Genomic DNA, 22,299 nt, shown 5'->3' on the forward strand with positions numbered 1-22,299 from the left:
TTGGTATTACAGCTGGACAGAACGAAGCACTGAAGGTGGAATTTCATATAAAACATTTATATTAGTGATGGCATTAATGTCAACACAACATACAAAAAGACGACTGATAATTTCAACTGTGACAGCAAAAGCGCCCCCTCATTTCTAGAATGTTCTGCTTGGTTGACTCCATCTTAACGCACTGTCTCACCCCACAATGATTCAGCCATTTTAATTCCTAAATGACTAGACTTTGCGTTTCCTTCGGCATGGCACCGCACATCAGGTTCAGCTGTCTTGAGAGCAGGAATCTCTCTGCATAAAGCACATGCAAGTGAAGGTAAAAAAAATTTTTAACAGAGGACAGGGGAAGGTGGTGAGAGGTAGAGCATAGTAATACAACTGAATACATAAAAATGCAGAATTTCTAGATTGTCCCTGGCTTCTTTTTCCAAACAGGCATCTCAGGAAAAACTCTGCAATCTGGTTCTCTTGATAGGATAATGATGAACACAAGCTGTATCTGTGCTGCCTTTAATAATAGCCCTGGAGAGAAAACTCAAGTTCCCAAGCTGTAGGAGTGAGCTGGCACACACTAAAACAAAGGGTGGGTGCGCAGACACTTGTAGGCCATGCAGACGCGGCGCAGGAGTGGCAGAGCTGGGGTGCAAAGCTGCTGGTTTGTCAACACAACCTGTAAGTCGCACAGATGCATGAGTCAAGCTCCCACCCTGAGCTCTCGAGCATCCCTCCTGCGGGCTTAGGGCAAGGGCTGCAACCCACTGTGGTGACAGGAGCAGCCTGCCAGCATGGGGAGGTCTGATTCTCTCCTAAAGAGCCCTCATCAGGCACAGGATTTCTGAATCCTGACAATTTCACTATTCTCTGCCTAAAAGTCAGTCACATCTACGTGCAGAACAGGGAGGTAGGATGCAAATCATCAGACAATGCCACAGCGTGGTATTTATGCAATCACACGCTAATGCCCACAGCACACAAAGCTAGCATTACACAAACTGGAGCTTCCTTTGCTCAAACAGGAGCTGCGACTAAAGCAACAGTCGCATTAGCATCCTTTGTAATCCACAAGGACGTATGTCACTACATCAGTTTGGTTTTGGAAAGATGTCAAAAGAAAAGGTTACCTGCAAAATTCAGGGTTTATTTTTGTCATACTGCAATACTATTATTTTCACTCCTCCAGCATTTAGAAGGGACAGGTGACGGCTCACACAGACTGCCAAAATGAAATAGAAGTGAAACAGTAAGTTCTTTCAAATATTCATTTCTGACATTCCAGAAAACTAATGCAAGTTTCAGGCAAACAGAATGGAGCCCTTACAGGGTAGCAGTGGATCAACAGAAAACAAGCTCTAGGCAATAGAAGAATCTGCGCTATCCATTTTGGTGCTTGTTACCCTGCAAGTGTCTGTATTACAACCCCTTCATTCAGACATTTCACATTAAAATACTCTACTTAGTAACTGCTGAAAAGGTGTTTTAGCTGTAAAAACACTTTGGCCAATCACGACAAAAATGTATTTGTGCTGACTACCACATTCTTGTTTACCAAATACGTTGTAAAACTAGCATGAAAACATATTTATTACCTGAGTTACAAACATCAAGAGAAAAATATTAATTGACCAGAAATTTCAATTTAATCTATTTAGAACAGACTGTAGAAGGACAGACCCAAACAAGCCATATTTGACACAGATAGATTAGACAGATGGTACAGGGGATTTGTTCTTGCTTGACTTTGACATGGCTGAATTACTTATTAATTGCAGACACAGAAGACTTACGCTGGATATTTTACAAAGATTTAATGCCTATTAAAACTTCATACCATTCGAAATGATCATATGTTCTGTACAACAAAACAGGGATTGTTTCACAACTTAATTTTGTTGCACACTTTTCAGAGCCTATCATGATGTATTTCAATATTAAATGGATATAAGCAGCACAAATACTAGTGCCATACTGTTCCAGAATCTTTTTGTAACCTGTGAATTTATGCCAGAACAGGGAAATTAACGGAAAGATGAACAGAAATCCTGATTTAAAATAAAATCTCTGAATTCCTGAAGGCTGCTGAAAGCCTCCAACTTCAAAACGAAGGCACTCGGCACAAGAGCCATCTGTATTCATCTGCTCACTTCACCAGTGGCTGCTATTCTCTCAGTACCCTGGCAAAGCGTGAGAATAAAAGATGTTACTACAGGGGATGCAGGAGGGGGTGAAACTCAAAATCACTACCACATTTCTGGGGACTGTCCAATCCCAAGTTAACACTGGGAGCCCATACAGAAACACTGAACACAGACGCTGATTTAAAACAGGCCATTTCTCCTGAAGCTACCTGAAAATATGCATTTTTGGCACCTACTGTAAACATCACAGGCCACATTCAGCACTGGTGCACCTCTGTGGCCTTAAGCACACTCATACCTGGATGGATTTGTTGTATTGAGAGCAGTAGTGTCAAATGATAGCACTAGAAACAGCAAAACAAGGCATTTCTCCAAACTGACCAAAATCAGAACAAACAAGCGCACAGGTGTGGGTTACAGAGCAGGAGGGGAATCTGGAGAGCAGGAAATTACAGATCGCCTCAGATGCTCTCTACAAACCAATGATTGCCAGCTATCGCCTTACCTCTGAGACATACCCAACTAGATACCAGGACTGCCATTTCATGGGACAAAAATGACTCTTTACTCACAGTCTCCTCCCAACACCGAAGAAGGAAACAATGATATCATCTCGCACTTCAGCTAGCATAAGGGATGGGTCTAAGCACTTACATACAGGTGTCAGTCAGGAGTAACCCAACCACAGAAAAGTTATTAGCTAAAAAAGAATAATCATCATTATTTGTTCAAAATTAGAGTCAATTGTTTATAGGAACAAATAAACAAACAAGGTAACAGACTATGGATTTGTGGAAACGGATACTCATGTTTTCATTTTACCTCTCTGTAAAGTCTCTCTACTGACTTTTGAAACTGAGTGCTAGAAAAGCTCTATGTCCATTTTGTTCTTGTTAACAGAAGGCACAAATGCTGGATACTGAGTGCCTCCTTCGACGCACGCACACAGACCGGCAAGAGTACGCAGAACAGCATCTGGGGAGAGACAGCAGTAACTCACAGAGCACAAGAGCACAAACAACAAATTAACGACTTCAACTGATGAGTTAAAAATTAGCCTCATCATCATCCCTTTACCAACAGAACTAGCAGAAAACATCAAACGTAACGCTTTTACCCCCCCAAAGTAACAATTTCTGTAGTCCTCTGTGCACCTCACTTGAGACAAAACAGACAGAGATTCAAACCAGACCAAGATTCAAAACCAGAGTAACTTTCTTACCTGCAGCATAATGCTAGAAGCTTCACTTTTATAGGTGTTAGACACCAACAACTCCCATCAACGGGAACTGGGTCTCAGATGCTCCAAGCCTTAGGCAAAACTGTTACCTCTCTTCTTTCATTAACCTGAAGAGTACAGTTTACAGCAGCTGTGTCTCTAGCACAGGGTTTTCAGGACTCCTCACTGTGCTGAGGCTTTCTGAAGGCTCACAAGGTTGGAGCAGGCAGAAGGGGCTTGTTACCTTCTCTGCAAGTCCAGGTAATACCCACAAAGATTTTAACCAATAAAAAAATTACACCCATCAGTATTTTTCATTTCCCCCCTTCTGCAAGTCAGACAGGAAAGCAGACACACTTGAAGCCAGGCCACAAAACATCCCCGGGAGAAGAGGAGCCATAAGAGTGGCCTATCAGGTGGTCACAGGCTATGCAGGAATTCTCTAGCCCCATGAATGCTGCTAGAGCTTATTTTGCCGTTGTTTTTGTTCATTTTTTTCCCCAATTTAGGGCTTTTCCCCCAGATCACGTGGCACCTGAATGCATGTGAGCTGCACAATGCAGACAGCACCCCAAAGTTACAAGGCAAGCGCAGGGCAGCGCTGCCCTGGGCAGAGCTCAAGGGCTGGCTGCTGCACCGCTCACCGCTCCACTGGGACCTGGATTTCCTACCATAACCCTAACTTCTTCACTCTGATTGATCAATGAAGACACAGACAAATTTGCCTTCAGATGCAAAGATTAGGAGAAAAGAGGTTCTGAATCAGCGAAAACTAGGGACATTTTAGAAGCGCTGTAGGAATTACAGCTTGAGATTGCCTGCTCTTCAGGCAGATTTTCTTTCATGAGGACCAGCACGGCTCTCTCTCCTTCCTCCCACTTGAATCTGACATCAATTTAATCAGAGGTGGTTTATGAGCAAGTTGAGGACAAGAGATCTGCAATTTAACCCTACTGAGAAAGTCAGCCATAATCCTAAACAACGTTCTTTCCTCCCCTCCAGAAAAAGTATCACCATTCTTACTCACATAATTTTCAATTTTGCTCACCTTTACAAAGCTGGTCTTGATTTTGAGTTATCTGAAAAAGTCAAATTTGTTGCAGTCATAAAAATTAAGTTATTTAGTGTAAAGGCCATTGTTTCCACCCAAACCACAACAGAAGTACATCTGTTAGTATCAGCCTGCCTTAGTGTTTAGGCTGCACCAAGTTGGTATTTTACCAATACCTGTAATTTTAGAGAATAAGCGAGACTATTTCAGAATGGCCAGATGCCCTAGCAAAATGACCTTCACAAGAGCATTTCAAGGCAATCACATAGATTGCAGTAAGAAAAAACGGGGAGACAGAAAAATAGCTTAGAAGCCAGGACACAGTCAAACAGGGCAGAAGTGCAAGCTGTGCAGGAGCCCAGGCAGAGGCCTTGTTTCAAACGCAGCAGTATTCCTAAAACGGATAATGGACCTGTTCATAAGTCTTTGCAGAGCAAGTCTAAGATTTACGAGGAGTCCTTCGGTAGCAGAGTACACACACCTGCCCAATCGTTTACTGAGACTGCTTTTCTCACTATGATTGAATTACTGCTCAGGAAAGAAGGAACGGGAACTCATTCTAAAAAAAGCCTCCCAAGATCTGATACATGTTGCTAAATAATTAGTGTTTGTCAATGAAAAATGAGCAGTGAAGCCAAGGTCCCTGCAGTTATCTCAGATACTTTTGTATACACTAGAAGTCATTTAAAAATTCGAGACGCTGCTGCAGCATCTTAGGCAAATACTAGCAGGTTCATGAGGACCACTAATTGCTTGTAGAGATTATGTGCCACCACACACTTTTTCAAACAACGTTTAGGAATGGAACTGTAACTGAATAAAACTGAATTAGACAAAAGATGCTGGGGATGTCAAATAGAGAATGGTGAAACTGGTACACGACAGGAGGCATTAGGACCTACCACGGACAGTATGGGGAAGTGCCATCACTTATTCATGGAAATGCATAACCTGCAAACGTGTACTATCCAGAGCTGACACTGTTCAGCCATCATCTTTTTCTGTGATAACTAAAATGTAACACAGAGGAGAATAAAAAAAATAACTTATTCAGGAGGCCAGCCCTGTGGTTACAGCCTATGGGTGTGTTTTGCCCAGATAACAACGCCGGCGTCCAGAATTTAATCTCTTCAGTATGTTATTGAATTAAAATAATGCACTTAACTGCTTGCCCAAGTAAGCACTAACCTGACATTAAAAGTACATCAATATCTTTCTATTTAAAGTGGTTAATAGGTCTCAAGTAGAGATATGATGAGGAGATACCAATGGTCTGCAGGTCGGTTCTTTGCACAACATACTGCATACAAACCACTGACACATTTCACACACGTTAGCCTTACCTTCCCAAGACAAGGTACTAAATTCTACCTTGATCACTAAAGGAAGGGTAACTAATAACAAATTCATTTCAGTATGTATTCAGGCCAAGAAAGCACCCTTTAGCATGAATATAGGCACAAGTATTGGATCTGAGGGATCTGATACAGACAGACATGCTTATATAATAACGCATCCACTTATATCAACAGGTAATCTCGTCAAGAGATAAATCACTGGCTAATTTAGAGACCCATTGTGTGGGGGACCAAATTGTGTGGGCTAGGTGTATGACCAGCCGTGACATCCCCTCCCCTCTTAATAGCATGTTTTTTTCCTGGAGTTTCATCTGTGACTGAAATTCAGCTTGACTGTGCCCCTTTGGGTTGACATGCTTTGGATTTTTATTTTGGTTAGAGAGCAAGTTTGGTAAATCTGTGACCAGAGAAGTACGGTGCGGACATGCAGGAGAACACAGACAGACCTTCCCTTTCTTGGAGCACATCCTAAAGGTGGGAACTCCAAAGCCAGCTGCTGGGGCATGGAAGGAGAGCATTAGCACTGCTGAAGTAGCGTGACTCTCCTGCAATGCAGCCAGACAGCCTGATGACACAGAGATTTATAGTGCATCTTCACTTACCACCAGCGTTCAATCTGACAGCACATGTCACCCAATCCAAAATGGCATTTCTCCTGAGGTAAATCCAAGACAAGCCCATTATGCCACATATAATAGTGTCAGAGACCAAAATCATTCCAGTTTTGCCTTGCTGGGATCTACCCTGTCTGAGTGCGAGCAGCCTCCAGCCAGAGAGCACCCACTTGCACACCCCAGCAGAACAAAGCGGCAGGGCAGGGGTGTTCTGCATTCACTGGGGAGCTGGGCCAAGCTACGGGGTCCAGGCGTGGAGCTGGAACAAGCCCTGACACTCTGGTGCCTGATGCCCAGCCTTGCTGCAACCAGCTGGCCCCTCTCTGCCTCAGTTTCCCTGTTCCAGAAAAGGTCAGTAATGCGTGGCATGCTGGCAAAGCCCTTTGTGAAACACAGCTGGGAAACGCTCAGCAAATGCTCCAGCCAGCCATCACGCAGTTGGGGACTGTGGGGAAACATCCTGCTCTGGTCTTCTTTTCTAAGAGGACTGCAGCTTACGATGGCTGACCATCAGTTTGGTTTCCAGCAAAATGCAACTAGTTCAGACAAAGTTAAGTTGATAAATGAAATATTACTCCTGGTCTCCTCCCTACCCATAGAAGCCAAGCTAGAGAACCGAACAGAAAAAAGGATCTTTTTTCACTTTGAACTTCAAAGGCAATTAGAAGAACAGTACTCCCATCACTCACCTGGACCAACAGGATTATATGGACAAATTAGGTTTTCTTTTACAGCAGACGACAATTCAACCCCTCATCTTGGCTAAACAGCGTTTGTTGAAAGTCTGGACTTCACTTCCATGATAAAAGGTATGCATTGTTTGACTCCCTTCCTTGCCTCGTAATATCATTAAGATGACATTCAAGTGACATGACATTTTTTCTCCATTAAATATGCAATGGTCATTTCTGTTTGTTTGTCCTCTATTTCACCCCAGAGGAAAATTCTCTTTTCCAATACATCTTCTGTTGATGGCAAGTTTAAGGAAACGATTTTGTTGAAATAGTATTTTGTTATTAAATTTTACATTAGCTAATGTACAACAACATGGGGGGAGCGGTGCGGAAATAAACACCTGCCTTTCATTCGTACATTCTTATAGCATGTAGGCTGAGGATATCAGCACTCAGTGCACACATTTGAACTTGCCAAGTCCTCGATCTTCCTACCAAGCTCAATCATGCAGATTACACCCACCTTGGTAAGTGGCCTCCCAAAAGTCAATTAGTGGCTCGTTACAATTTTCAGTCCTCCTGCCATAACCATACAGGGTTGAACCCTCAGCCTCCAGAGAGGAGACAGGTCTTACACCCCCTGCCAAATGAACTGGGTGCTGCCTGCTACCCAAGTCACTGCATCCATTTGCATCAACGCCAGGATCAGAGCCTTGTTCTGACAAAATTCTGTGAATGCAGTTTTCTGTTTTAAATTCATGTTTTTACTTTTGCATTCCCTCTGGTCCTTTATTTTCTCCACTGTATTTTAGATACTCTTCACTTTCTTTTGATCCACTTCCTGCTTCTTACTTTCTCCCACCCACTTGTACTCTTTGTTCAACAATAACAGATTAGAGCTGAAGAAACAGGGGTGAAGACGCCTCGGCTCAACGCATACAGAGCTCCAGCCTTGGGATCGAACCTTTGACACAGTGAATATTTAACTTCCCTGGTAAGATTAATGAAAGAATTTCTCTATTCACAGCTATCTGAATGCTGTAGAGAAGGCTTAATATTTGAATATTGGAATTATAATAGCAATTGCAAAAGGAACGGCCTATTTTAAGCAATGCACTCACTCTATGGATGACTCACTGTAATGCAGTGAGAGGCAATCAAAGAGACTGTGACACCGGTAATTCTGCGCACAAGGCTCGCACTTCCCATGCATTTTGGATTCTGCACGGAGAGGGAGTCGGGGAGATTTGTCGTAGTCTCTAACAGAAACCTCCCTGCAGCAAAAGCATAAAATTAGTAATTATGACAGCTTCTCATGACATCTAGCTGCTAAAACCAACCAGGTGTTACCTCAGGCTACAACTAAAAACAGGGCTAGGAGGTAGGCATACACTGCAGTGTGACTAACTGGGACAATAGCTCCTTTCTTCCTCATCCCTCCACAGTCCTTGAAATTCAAAATAATTTAAAAACAAACAAACAAAAAAAACCAACAAGAAAACCCCCACAACACAACCAACCCAAACTCCACAGCAGTTCTTCTGGTTTTCGTTGGGTTTCTTTTTGCTATGATACTCAAATTACAAAGTCTCCTCCCCCTTTTTGTTGACACTACAGATAGCCTGTAGCCTTCATTCTGAAACCAGTAACTCAGGAAGACATCCAGAAAGTTTTGTTTGGTTTGTTCTTCCCTCCAGAAAATACAACTTTTAAACAATATACTGTCAAACACCATGCTAATACTAACTATGCTATTGACCATACAAATCAACCCCATCGTATTTCCTGGAGGTTCCCATGAGGGTATCAGACTGACAACATCAGGAACCCTTGTTCAGGCCAGAGTGAAATACCTCAGTACCCGACAGACCAAGGATAATTCTCCATTGTCAAGGAGACCTGCGTCCACTAGCAGTAAATCACCATAAAAGCATGCCAAGTGCTAGTCATCCAAATACAAAGACCACATCATTTCCACAAACATGTCACTTTTTATGCAAATTGGCTCATCAATCCTTGTACAAGAAACCCAAACTCCAGGCAAGACTGACTTGGTCATTCTACTGATACAATATCAGCACCACAGAAGCAGGAACAGGATGTTAACACAATTATTTCACGGCATTATTATCAAGAAGAAAATAGGCTGCAACAAGTTTGGACGCTAGGCCATTAGGCGTTAACCTGTAAGATCACATCTTTTGAAAGCAGCATTAGAAGCAGAGCGTTTTTCAGACAGAAAAATTAACAGTAGTTATCTTGAACAGAACCCTGGCAAGCAGAGGTTCAGACACTTTCTTCTGCTGTCACCCTACATTTGTGTGGCTCCACAAGCCTGAAAACACAACTGTGACCCTACTCAACAGCATTTGAGTCTCCCAAAACCCCTGATTTGCCTTCTCTGGCAAATCACATCATGTCTCCAAGACAGCTCACTGACTTCTCAGAGGAGTAGAATAGGGTTTTCTAAGTGATTCTGGAGAACAAATTCCTAAGGTGCAATATTCAAAGACCATGTATCAGCATGAAAAACACCATCATTTAGAAGAAAAAAAAAAAAACAGTAGCTGTCTAGCCTCTGATTTTTGATACACTCTAAAATCATGACTAAAAATTGTATTCTGCACAGAGAACTAACGTGAATACTGCAAATTTTTCCTGGCACTTATGTCTGAAAGCCAGCAGATCTGGAAGTGCTAAATCCATGGTCATCGCTGTTTCAGCACACACTAATCTTTCACTTGGCATTACCCAAAGGTGAACTGTGCTCTTCAGGTTGACTGCAGAAGAGAGTTCCAGCGCTCTGAAGAGAAATATGTGCATTTTCCAGGCAGTATCTAATGAAAGTCAAAAACAGGAGGGACAGATTTTTAAAGGAACAAGAGCTTATTGCTCCTGATGACAACAAAAATGGGAAGCTTTCATTAATTTTAACAACATAACCAAGGAAGGAAACTATGTACAAAACATTCCAGTCTGCTACTATACACTGACACCAATTCAGAGAAAAAGAAACTAAGTGGTATATTTCACCACTATTAATTTTTTTTCACTATGAAGTTAACTTCAGTACCTCCTGTTTTCTGGAAAAAAAGACTATCATTTAGAGCACTGGATCAAAACAAATGAGCTTGCCATTTCAAAAAGCAATTCAACCAAGTTCTTTAGGAATACTCAACAGGACCTCATTCCATAATCCAAAAAACATGTGACTAGAGAGTTGCAAAGATCCCAGCCTCAGCCCACTGCAGTGCCACTGTTAGCACCTTGACACAAGCATCTCATCGCCTGAGAAAGCAGCTCACCCAGAATTAGAAAGGTTGGGATCTCAGCACAGCAACATGAAGCACAGACAAAACACACCATAAGGTTAAATGTGCGGGCCTACTTTTTGCATGGTCAAGAGGTCCAAGACCCTAGTCTTATATGACAAAGAGTATGTTCACAGTGGGACCGTGTTCTCCACCTCACTTGCCAGGCCCTGAGCCCCTTTGCCAAATCAGGCCCATGGACATAAGGTTCAGACTGAAACATAACAAGAACTACAATCTAATACTATACGTTCCCTCAAGACCTATCAAATTTATACTGCTAGTACTTCTGACCAGCATGTGAACCACTTGAACAAATTCAAAATATGGTTTGTTATTACATTAATATGCACATAATAGTTATTTATATGTCTTATAAGCACAAGCACAGTTTCAGGACAGTTAGCCCAAGGTGAATCACCCATCTCTAATCCTTTAATAACATGCTTGGAATGCAATTTGGAAATTCCCCTCTGACAAAGTAGTCATGCTGCCTGCAGAGTGACCATTTCTCAACATTCATTACCATCAAGCATTTTAGTTTTTTAAAATTGCGACATTTTGATCAATCCACAAAGCAGAATATTAAAAATACATACAAAGTTATTTTTGTCCTTGTTTTATATATTTGCACGGCCTCCTATCTCTCTTTAGAGCTTCCAGTGATAGTATAGCCACACTACTAAATACAGAAAGGAGAGGCATTTATATCAAAACACGCATAAAACTTTTAATGGTAAAACTGCTACAGGCGCCAATCTAATAGAATTTGCCGAAAATTAATTTCGGGCCCAAAGCTCTTCCATAGCTCCTTGGCGTCCTGCCACAGCTTATGACAACCAGAAGTTAAAAATGAAAACAGCTGTACTACTGTCAAAGGCATCCTGGAACAACGTGAACGCGCTGCTCTGCAATTTGCCCTTAAGGTGACATCTAGGTTCATCGTCCCATGCCAGGAATCTGAGGAACTTTGTGCCTCTTTGAACTCTCACAGCAAGTTGAGCCACTGCAACCCCAAGTGATTCACGTTATTTTCTGCTAGTCGGCAACAGCTGTAGAAACATCTCCAAAATCGTTGGCATGCCCTCCACCAACTCAGTGCTCCACCTATCACTGGTATGTCCATGTGGTCCTCACCTGTCAGCTCTGCTGCAGCAAACAGACCATTAGGTCTTCACCGTGTTTCTTTTCCGCTTGTTTAGAAGAGGATCCTAGTTAAAGCAATCAAACTTCTGGTTTACCTCAGCCTATCAGCAATAAATACCTAAACAAGCATCTCTAAATCCTGCTATACCCCTACAGCGTATCTAAACACTGATCTTTGTTACAGAGGCTCCAGTAGCATAATCTCACTCAGGATTTACTACCTGACTGGATTACTTAGAGTAAAAACACAGATAAGATAAGAGCGATGTGCTCCCTATCATTCACACCTGCCCACAAAGTGGGTATCATCATCCTTGACTCCTATTTACCAACATTTTGGTATCTTTTCTCTCTCTCTCTTTTTTTTTTTTTTTTTTTTTTTTTTTTTTTTTTTTACAATCCTTATGTTTCTAACGCCATTCACAAATGTAACTGAGCAATATAAAATTATCTTAGATACGTTCTCCTCCATATTTTTGTAAGAAGATGATTTAAAACCTCAAGCCACAGACTGATGATGTAAATCAGCATGGCTTCACACACTGGGATGCAGCTATATAACTTGGCACAATTGGGGATTCAGATCCTTCATTCTTAAGCATAGCAGAGAAAGAAGAATCACAATATTGCAATGAGAATAAGCATAGAAGGTCCCTCTTTTCTTACCAAAGTGAAGAATGCAGATAAGTGTTTCATTAGTAATCTGGCAGATAGTATAGATCATTACTACGCTATGGTTACTTCAATACTTGTCTGGGAAAAATATCTTTAATTCTTTGTAGTATATGTTTAACTCGAAGTCATCTTATTCTTGTTTGTCTAGCATGCAATGGGAACAGATCTCTAAAAATAACCTACTTACTCCATCTTTCAGCTCCTCAGGGCTGTTTATCATATTATTAGCCATTATTCACATCTCTTAGAAAAACTGTGCAATTTCTGGAAATTTTTATGCCTCCTAACACATAATCTGAAGGTGTGCAAGGCTGAAAAAGACAAAGCTCAGTGAAACTCAATTGGACTGCATTTTTTTGACTTTACCTCTATTTACCTTTTACCTGAGTTTTATGCAAGCGTCACTCCTTGGAGCCAGATCCTGAACAGCAATAAAGCTACTTTACACACTCCAGTGATGGAAAGCTGCAAAGCTGGCTTAATGGGCCAGCCCGGGTCAGGGAATCCCCTTGTGGTGCAGAGCTGGTGTATCTGGTGTGTCACATCCTCTCCCAAAACAAACTTTGGAGCATAACCACCGTGCCTGACTTCATCCTGAGCCAGTGCAACAGCCTGCCTTCCTGTCCCAACACATTGTAAAACAGCGTAACGTAAAGCAGCCTTGCAACTGCTGCTGCTGTACAACAGCCTAAATGAGTCTCCTCCCCACAAAGAAGCTCACGGACTGCGGCACAGGGGACATAAAACTGCTCTGAGCACAGGCCATGTGGACCTCATACCTGGGGCCAGAGATTTCAGTTCTGGTACAGGCACAATGAGAGTTACTTCTTGTGGTCCTCAAGAGCTAAACTGATCCCAGGCTTGCAGTGCAGACCAGAAGCTGACAGGTATTTTTCCACAAATGAAGTAATCCATTTGCCTTTTAAAAAGTGCAGCTCGTGACTTGTCCTGAAATCTGCATGCACTAAAAGGTCATGACTTACAGTAGTCCAGACTTTTTGTTCTGAATCTCATTATTCCATAACATTTCCACTTTTATTTTTCCTTTCACCGCGTTTCTTGTCCAGGTCCCTGCAGCAATGCAAACACACATCCAGGGAGCAGTTATTTCAATCCATACTTTCCCTACAGCAGATTCGCACCAGGGCTAACCACAACCACCTGCTGACTCAGTGTATTACAACCTTGCTCCAAACCTCGGCCCCCGCACTTTCCTCACACTATCCCATTTAGAAGCTAACTCATCCTCTTTCCGTAAGAAACTAATTTAGGCATCACAGGTTTTAAGTTTAAATGGCTTATGCCAACGACTAAAGCTGCACAATCAGATTCTTCTGTTGACAAACTTGACAAAGGGCCAAAACTGAAATTTGTTTATTTTTTACCCTTAAACAAAACCATATACGGTCTGCAGTGGTAAACCGCTGTTCATTTTAATATCCAAATACCTATCGCTTGCGCCCAATGTCTTGTGCCAAAATCCCATCACCAACAACCAGTTCAGGCATGTCTGCGGTTGCGGAACTGATTTATCTCTGCCTTGATACTTCTAGACAGTTCAAGACGAATTTGAAGGCACTACTATTAACCCACACTAAAATAAAAATCCATCTCGTTTCTCATTCAGATAACAGTGAGGATTATATAAACAGCTTTCCCTAAGCTGGGACTGCGGGGTTTGCGCTTCACTTGCATGGCTTTAATACAGCTTTTCATTCTGACATGCAGTCCTGTCCTGCCTTCAGCTAAAGGCTTGAGAGGGACCTAAACGTTCTTCAGATGCAAACAGAATATATTACCAAAAAAAAATAATAAACCCCTGAACTCCCAGTCAAGAATCCATTTTTAGGAAAGAATTTGTGCTAAAGTGAGGTAAGTGATAACTTTCCAGATCTCCTGTTATCCAGAGTACTATTTTAGGGAGAGTGTGACTGCATTCACGCTTGTCGCATAGTCCTGCTTCCAATCTCCTGGCAGACCCCCAGTGCATTCCAGTATTTAATGCACAACACTTGTTGGGATGCAGTCCCACTTATCTCCCAGACACACTGACTAAGACTTTCCCACATAAACTGACCCACCCTTTAGCAGCAAGAGGTCACTCAGTACAATCAGCCTTCAAATGAGAAAAACAATCAGGAAAAGCTCCTCTGTTGCCAAAAACACAAAGAGAATAAAATACAACAGGCTCCAGTGTTTGTTTTATCAAAACTTAAAGACTGCAAGACGGATTTTCAACTGGTGTACACCAGTGTAGCTCCACCAAAGTCAACCAGATTTTTTTTCAGGCTTAGGATCTGGCCCCCTAAAAGCATTTAAAATTACAGTAAGAATTTGTTACTCTAAAGAAAAGGTTAAAAATAAAAGTTTAGCAATTAATCCATTCACCTTTGACTATCATGAAACTGTAGAGAATTATTTGTAGTACTGTGTGCAGAAAAAGGCCACAATATTTTAAGTTACTAAAATAAAGCAAATGTTAAACTAACTAGGCTATCTTCACCACATACGGACCCTACATGACAAGGATTACCTGTTAACTTAAGGTGAACTGCAGCATGGTAATTTAAAGACCATTTTTTTCCCCAAGGCTTCATCTCTGAGTCAGACTGACTAAAGGACCATTCAAATTCCAAGAGATGCAGATCCCAAACTTTTTGAAAGTTCAGGCACCCAAAACCATTATATGCTGCTCAACTCCCTTGCTTTCATATTTCATATAGCATAAGTGGCAGAGCAGGAAATAAGATCACTAGGTTTCCTGACTTCTTCACCAGTGCCCGCATGATACAGCATCTAAACAAAGGGTGCTCTACTTGCAGACCCTCCTATATCAAAATGCCCACTGACTTCTGTAGGCAGATTTAGGCCCAAAGTACCCTTTCAAAAGCACAGAGGCCAGTAATTTGCTAGTGAGAGGCAAAAACTTCTTTCTCCAAGCGTGAACTAGAATGATTAGCTTCATGCTGCATTCCAGCGTTGCTATAAACGTATACGCCACTAGCATACTAGAGCCACAAGCTACCCACCGGTGCAAAGCTTTCCATCGGCAGAGACTGGCTATAGATCACCCTTAAACACTTTAATTAAATATTTGTTTAATAAGAGAAAAGTCCGTGAAAGCCCTCAGGAAGAAAAACCTCATAATTACTTTAGCTACAGACAAAAGCCAATGCTTTCAAACTCAGATGCCCAAACTAAAACCTGTGGGTGTTAAGATAAATTTATCTACATTAAGTTTAATTTCGATACAGCAGGCAGCACCTTTTCCCTTCTAAGCCAAAAAAACAGAGGAGCCACTTGCTATAATTAGCTGGAGTATTTGTGGTGTCTAAGCACTAAGCAAAATTGTTTTCATGAGTGGAAAAAATAAGCGTTTGGTTATACTGCATAAAATCATATTTTCTACTCTGCATTACAGACTGCAGTAACCACAAATCAACCCCACTGTAAACCAGGCTCTAGACCTGACCAGTCAGCCAGCACTCACCGTGCCATAAGAAACAATATATATTGACAGCTTTCTTGCCCTTACAAACACAAGGCTCTCTATTATCATGTAAAAGTAAGAATCAAAAGCTGATACTCCATGCCATTCTATAATAAATCAATCAATAGAACGATACGATTAATTCAGAATCAAATGGCAGTAACTTACAAAAACAAAAAATGCAGATCCGGATTACTGCTTGATGGTAAGGAGTCCCCACAACGTCTTGTACAAGACCATCTCCACGTACTTGGGACTGTAACACTACTGGGGGCTGAATCCCACAGCAAAGATTAAAGAGCTCCCAAAGATGTCTGTTGGTCTGGCTTGGGAGAAATTTCTGCCTGGTATCAAATTCAGCAGTCAGTATAACCTTAAAACATCAGAGGCAGGCTTCCGAGAGAAGCCCTTACATCACCTTGGAGCACCTCCCACCCAGCTCACTGCCTCACCCCAGCCAGCCCCCAGCCACTAATGCCTCTAAGAAAGGGGAAAAATAGAAAATAAAACTCCACAGAATTTGGGGGTGATCCTTCCTGACCACTACAGCACTCAACTGAAGCCCTGAATTGTGAGATTTTAGCACAGTCATTATCTTAATGTAATGCTGTGTTTCAAGAAACCTCAAGGCAAACTTAAAAAAAAAAAAAAAAAAGAGAGAGAGAGACAGAACTAAAAGTCTGTAGGCTCGTATGGACTAAGGCCAGAAAGGATCACAACAACCATTCAACCACTCTCTATTGTGGTACTGAACAGGTGAAGCATAAATGCTTTATTCATTAAGGTGGCTCCTTCAAATACATTAACCTATGTGCCATTCAATCATGTGGGCAATAAAGCAGCACATAAAAGCTTGTTTTATTTGCTTTAGGTCTGCATATTTTCATCTCTGATTACACATTCCACCAGATAAACAAAATCTTTTAAACTATGTATACAACTACGTATCTTCACAGAACCAGTATATTCCATATACCCTCCTATAGATCCAGTTACACGGAGGACTAGCAACTGCCCACCCCTGACTGAAGCCCATTTCAGGGATCATTCCACATTCTCGAAACTGTGTTCCGTCATGATTAACAAAACCAGTCACTCCGGTAAAAGTGACCTGTCAGTCAATCCCTCTTCCTTTCTTAAAAATAAACAAACAAAGAAAACTAAAAACCTTTGCTACTTCTTTACAAGTCTTTTTCAATGGCAAGTCCACAGTTTCTCCAATTAATTGCAGCAGCATTCTTGTTTCATATTCTTAGAACTATACTCACCCCAAGCAGTATGACACTAACAGAGAAGGAGAACTGGTTTCCTCTTGTGTACAGCTGTGGATATGTGAACAAAAACAGTAGACTAAATCCAAGACCATCATTCCTGAATGTGTTTCACAGATCATAGGGACATTGCTCAGCAGGTGCAACTTCAGGATTTGGCCACTCCTTTCAAAAACAGAACAGCCTATGTTTGGAACACCAGTAAACAGAACAGCTACTTAATTTGGAACATTTACCTGTGAACAGTTTCATAGCAGTATATTTTTAGATCTATGAACAGACTATTAAACCAACATGCCATTTCTTTTTAAAGTTCTTATGTTTAGCACGTTCAAAAGCTTGTGAAATAAAAATGACTGCACAACAGCCTAACGTATTTCTCTGGTGGTAGCGGTCACACGCCAAAGAGATTCCTGGTGTGCTAAAAAACATGCAGCTTGAAAAAAAATGTAAATCTGTGCAATATATAAAGAGAATAGCAGAAGAAAAGTGAAAAGACATGAAAAAGTAAGAACATCCTGAAATTTTCACCATTCAACAAGGAAACAGAAGCAGCTTAGAAAAATGTTAATGGTGCTGAAAAACAATAGCTCAAGATACTCCTCAACCTTAATCTGTCCTTGGCCATAGGAAGATGTGTACAATCCCTGAGCACAAAGGTTATAGATTGGTGTATATCTTTTCCCAATCACTCACATTTTGCTGCAAGTAGAAATAACACTTTCAGACGCAACCCCACCCTCCCTAGCCATCTTTCTCAAACAACTATAAAACCTGTTATGAACTCAACCATCAGCTAACAATACATAAAAAAGCTTCTTCCCTGCAAAACGGTGCTTTTAAGGAGGAATGGACAGTAAAAAACGTGTCTGGGATTAACAATACGTGAAAAAGAAATAAAGCTGGACAAAACAGAAAAAAAGCTGCCTGCTTAAATATATAGAATTGATCTATATCACTCTGTTAAAGCTGTTAAGTAAGTTGAGATCTACTAGGCATACAAAAAAATTCCTTACATGTAGTACCTCTGTAACCCCTTTTTCATTACAGGAAAGCAAAGCCTGGAAGGGCCCAGCTGTAACTGCTGCAACATTGTACTCATGTTCATTAGAAAAAACAAATTCACAACAGATCATTTTAAGAGTAATAATAAAAATCTGACAAATGAAAAACATATGTGAAAAAAAAATAACACTGGGGAAAGCAATCTTCAATGCAGTCTCTCTGCAGAACACTGATTATACCTCAGTGCCATTTGACAGTACACACATTTCACCTCCAACACTTGCTTCACCAGACAAGTGTTATTTGGTGATAACAATTAAACAAACCATGATTTCTAAGGTGTAAATACACTAGAAAGCAAGAGAAGACAACTAGATTTTCACATTTAATATTCCTAGGCCAGATTCCTACTGGTTTAACTTGGGAAATTTGCCACAAGCTTAGGCAGAGGTAAGGGTCCAACATTCTGGCAAACTCCCCAGCCACATCAGTTGGGAACAGGAGCAAGGCCAGGGCGCAAGCTTGTATGACAGAAAAGCCCTATATGGCTCTACCCAGTTTATATCATGGAGCACTGGCCTGATCTCATCAGAAGTTTCCACTGCATGGTATGCATTGCGCACCACAGAAAACAGCCTGCACTGCTCTCCTTCACGACCCTCTTGTTCAACTGAGGGTCTAAAAGATCCAAGTGGTTGCTGATGGCTCCTCGCTCTGACGCAAAGCCATCCAGTTCCCATAGCCTGAGCACTGCAGTTTGCAAAAGCTTTCCTAGAACCGTGAAATGGCGAGCAGGAGGCCCATGGTCAGAGACACCAGCCCGGACCGGATTTAGGAGCTGACTCATGGGTAATGGACAATGATAAACTATTGTACTGGTTTTTAACTTGTGCCCACATCAGATGACTAAGGAACAGAGGTGCCTATAGAGATTAATTGTCTAAATAACTTCTGCAGACTGAGCCTTAAACATCTGCATAAACAGACCTTCTCATCTGTGTTCCACAAAATATGTCCATATACTCCTCGCTAATGAAATATAATGCTTATTTTACAAGTAATCCATCTACAAATATTAAATCCTGTAACTGATCCACATTAAAAAATAAATCCTTAGTCAGGCAACGTAATATAAATGAGCATTACAAGCCCATCCAATAAATGGGTTTTAACTGATTGAATTTTATATATGTTGAAGGAAAAACAAACCATCTTTCATTAAATGGTTATTATGCCTACTTAAAAGGAGCTGTCTGGGAGACATGCAGCAGCGTTCTGGCCTCCATACATGTAGCATGAACACTTTGCCCCCTCCCTGTTCCACTTCTGTGTGCAGGCAGAGTTCAGTAACGCACAGTAACTCGAAAAGCTGCACGATTCATGCCACCATAGAGATGAAACAGCATCTGTAACGCTTCTTGCCACATAACTGCTGCAAGCTCCTATCTCATCCAAAAATGCTGCACCCTGCTTCAGTGAATATCACTTACTGCACTTAACCTGCATTGGAGAAACATGCAAAATGAGCTACTGTTCCATATCCTGACCTCTTTTTTAAGTTTATGCTGCTGCATGAACGAGCAAAATATTCCCTACCTATTTTATTTATTGCCTACCTAGCGCTGGTTGTAGCACATTAGCGAGCCTGCTAGTCCATCCCCATAGCCCTACAACCACTGCTAAGTCATGTAGGCATCACGACAGCCATTGCTATTTTACCGAGAAACAGCGAGAAAAGAGAATGACAATGGGCAACAACAATTCTTTAGAAATCTCACCTAGTTGCCATCACCCACCCCTCCTGGATCTTTATCCCATACCATTTTCATCTCCTGCCTCTCCCTCAGGAGAATTCTGAGTATATGGAAGTCCTTTTTGCAGTGGAGATTTTCTGCAATGGCCTGAGGAGTCACAGTCTCCCTTGACATTTTCACATGGCTCATATCTCTTTGAATAAATTACTCTACATGACCTGCCTCTACGACCCTTAGACTGGGGAGCATTGTTCCCCAAGATGTCTTTCAGCACAATACATTCACAGGGCTGCATGAATAACTATTTTTTTCTGAATTGGCTAGACAGTTCAATAAGTAGGTTTCATAATATTTCTATCCTGTCAATAGAGGTCAGAGGCTGTACTGAATGCTCCAGATCTTGATAGTTTATGTTTATTCCCTCTTACAGTAATCCTGCTTCTGATTTTGAGCATTTATGCCCATGGACAACGTTGAGTAAGTACAATCTAGAAATACAGCTCACTACTCACCTTCTTTGAACAAGAATGCAATTTTACTCACAATTAAGGTACCAAAATTACAAACTCAATCACTCCGTTTTGTATTATCAGTCCAAAAGCAAAAGCATCAGCCTTAAAAGAGGGCTACCTAAATAAAACGTCAGACGTCAGTGCCATGAACAAGGATTTTTCAGATCTGCTGCAGTCTTACACTATCTAGAAGTCTGCCATATTTTTTTTGTTAAATCAGGCCTATATCCATCTAACTGCAAGAGCTATTTAAATACGTAATTGAATCAAGTCCGTGCAATTATGCCTTTTAACTGTGCATTCACTGAAGGAATACAATGATCTACAAAAGCGGCGGATGGAAGCAATCGAAGCAACGCATCTCATTATCGCGACAGGCCAACGCCGCTCCGTACCGGCGTTATTCCCAAGTCCAGCGTTCCCACAGCACAAAGCCCCGCCGCGGTACCGACCTGACAGTCGGTCGGACCCCTGATGAGACATCCACCCCCCCGCGATCGCCGACTGGGCGCCCCTCCGCCGCCGCGGAGCTCCCCCGCGCCCCGCCCCACACACCGGCCGCGCCGCCGCCCGCTCCCGCAGCGGCCCCCGCCTCCGCTCCGCCGGAGAAAAAAGAAAAAAATTGAAAAAAAAAATATATTTAAAAATAAAATAAATAAGAGTGCTAGCGGTGCCGAGGCGCAGGGCGGCTTTCCGCACTGCACCGGGTAGGGCGGGCAGGGGCGGCGGCCGCGGCCCCCTGGGAGAGGTCGGGCCGGGCCGGAGCCGCCGCAGGGCGGGGCGGCTCCGCGCCCTTACAGCCCGCCGGGGGGGCGAGCTGGGGACGGAGTGGGGAAGGCCGCACCCGAGCCACGGTGCTCCGAGGCCGCTGCTCGCCCGGCGGAGGAGCAGGGGGGCGGGGGGGAGCAGGGGGGGAGGGAAGCTGCGGCGGGGCTGCGGGAGCCGCCGCACGGTCACCGCCTCGCCTGGCCCGCCGTACCCCGGGAACGGTAGGGCCGCCCCCGGCTGCCCTCCCGGCCTCCCCTACCTCTGTGCTGCCCGGGCGGCGGCTCTCCCTGCTCGGCGGCTGCTGCTGCGGCGGCGGCGGGGAGTGACCGTCGGCTCCCGCAGCCCCCGCGGCGCTGCGCTGCGCTCCGCCCGCCCGGCCGCGGCGGCTGTGAGGGGCGAGGGGCGGGGACAGCGCGGAGGGGCGGGGGCGAGGCGCAGCCCCGCGCCCCTTCCTTCCCTGAGGAGAAGGCGGTGACGAGCGGCCGCCCTGCGGCGCGGGGGGAGGGCCCCGGCCCCGGCCCCGGCCCCGGCCCCGACCCCGACCCCGGCAGGTGTCCCCGCAACCGGGCCGCCCACCCCGCTTCCCTCGGTGAGGGCGGGCGGTGTCCGGGGGGAGCGCAGCGGAGCCCCGGGGGGCCGCGCCTGGTCCCCGCCTCACCTGGCGCTGCTGGTGGGGCCTCGCACTGCAGTCACCCCCAGATCTTCCCCCTCCGTGCGGCGGCCTCCCCAGCCAGCCCTCAGCGTTATCCACCGCTCCCAGCTCTCCCCTTCCCTTTTCTTACGTGTATTTGGTTATTGGTCTCGCTAGACTGCATGCTCCTCCTCCTCTGACACCCTCTCCTATCGCAAAGACAATGTTGGCTCACCCCCAGCATCCTTTTCCTCTAGTGCTCCTCTCCCACTGCCCTGTCATTCCTAGTGGAAATCCCATCCTGGGTTTGACTTCCTCCACTGCAGAGTCATCCTCTCAGGCATCAATCCTGCCACCTTCCCACATAAACAGTCCCCTCTGCCAGTGTCATCCAATCCCCCGAAACTCAACCCCAGCTGCCCTTCTGCGGCACTTCCCCTCCTCCTCCCTCTCTAGGCAGGATTTCGCCTATGCCTTTCTAGAGAAAATAGCTAACACACAGCCAGCGTGCCTTTCCTCCTTCCCCCACGCCCCTCTTCACCACCCAGTCCAGAGGCAGACATTTCTGTTTCAGGTTTCCTTTGCTAATCCTGGCCCCTTTGCTTGCATCTGTGTCCTCACCCTCTTCATGCCCATTCTCGTTCCTTCCCGTCTGCTATCCCCAACCTCTCACTTGCAATAC

At 43.5% G+C, this 22,299-nt stretch overlaps 1 protein-coding gene across 2 annotated transcripts in view; it reads right to left on the reverse strand.

Moving 5' to 3' along the window:
• Positions 1-21,784, reverse strand: part of SPTBN1 (spectrin beta, non-erythrocytic 1) — a 135,999-nt gene extending 114,215 nt beyond the window's left edge. The window contains exon 1 of one of the 2 annotated variants that reach the window (XM_054194093.1): positions 21,645-21,784. The gene's annotated coding sequence lies outside the window, so the exon portion shown is untranslated. Of the gene's footprint in view, positions 1-21,245; positions 21,394-21,644 lie in introns of those variants that run through there. The other variant, XM_054194092.1, reaches the window with a different exon arrangement.
• Between the last annotated feature and the right edge of the window lie 515 nt (positions 21,785-22,299).

Source organism: Rissa tridactyla, chromosome 3 (genome assembly GCF_028500815.1).
Source record: "Rissa tridactyla isolate bRisTri1 chromosome 3, bRisTri1.patW.cur.20221130, whole genome shotgun sequence".
In the NCBI taxonomy this organism is placed as follows: domain Eukaryota; kingdom Metazoa; phylum Chordata; class Aves; order Charadriiformes; family Laridae; genus Rissa; species Rissa tridactyla.